Source organism: Schistocerca piceifrons, chromosome 6, assembly GCF_021461385.2.
Source record: "Schistocerca piceifrons isolate TAMUIC-IGC-003096 chromosome 6, iqSchPice1.1, whole genome shotgun sequence".
Classification (NCBI taxonomy): domain Eukaryota; kingdom Metazoa; phylum Arthropoda; class Insecta; order Orthoptera; family Acrididae; genus Schistocerca; species Schistocerca piceifrons.
This window is the reverse complement of record NC_060143.1, coordinates 441,879,879-441,880,847: the sequence shown is the minus strand read 5'-3', so window position 1 is coordinate 441,880,847 and position 969 is coordinate 441,879,879. Positions and strand designations below refer to the sequence as shown.

Here is a 969-nt window from a genome sequence, read left to right as displayed (position 1 = left end):
AATGCAGAAGTGTTGCGACTCGTATTTCACGTATCCGTTTGTGTACAATAACCTACACCTACATTTATTCTGCATGTTGTTTCTGTCTAGGTGCGATCTTTAAGTGGTAAACAATACATCGGTTGTAAGTAAGGACGGTGCTGAGGAAGTAAATTTGAATTATGGTGTGTGCTTGCTCCGTAGAATATGAAACTGTAATAAACGTAGGTTCCAAATATTTACGGTAATAATAACATAGTGAACCTTTGCCAAGGACGCTGACAGTAGTTAGTGATTTAGCTACATTACAAGTACTATGCTATCAGTAATGCAAGGGATACCCACTAGAAATCATGCTGTCTGATAACTGAAACACGTTTCATTGCCATCATTTAACTTAACAGGTTCGCATAGAGTTTTATTGTTGTGAGTTGATAGAATATTTAACACTACAAACCAATAAAATCACTGGATTAAATGACATCTCACGGGGAGCGTGCAAGGGATAAGTCCCTGCAGACGCACTATCCTCTGTGCCCGCGGTGGCTCAGATGGATAGAGCGTCTGCCCTGTAAGCAGGAGATCCAGGGTTCGAGTCCCGGTCGGGGCACACATTTTCAACATGTCCCCAATGACGTGTATCAACGCCTGCTTGCAGCTAGGGTGTCCATTTAATTAACATTTCATCATACAATGAACGCCTGAACGAACTGTCTGAATATATTACAATACAAAGCATGCAAAATGCTTGCTTGTGTAAACAGATGATTCAAACCAAGTCTCAAATAACTGATTAGACCCAACACTTGTATTTAAAGCACGACTAATTTGAAAATTACTCGACGTTGCGAACAATATGCTGATTAAAACTACGTTGTATAGAGTATAATACTACTGCAATTTCACTGGATGTTTTGTACCGTAACGGTAGCAGTTTCAACGCCTATCTGTGGCGTGTGTATAATTGGAGTGAAATTGCCTTCCACATGA

General features: G+C 40.1%; 1 non-coding gene across 1 annotated transcript; it reads left to right on the top strand.

Annotated features, from left to right (window-relative positions):
* Nucleotides 1-514: 514 nt before the first annotated feature.
* Nucleotides 515-589, top strand: Trnat-ugu. The gene has a single exon. It is a non-coding gene; the product is annotated as a tRNA-Thr (tRNA).
* Nucleotides 590-969: the final 380 nt, after the last annotated feature.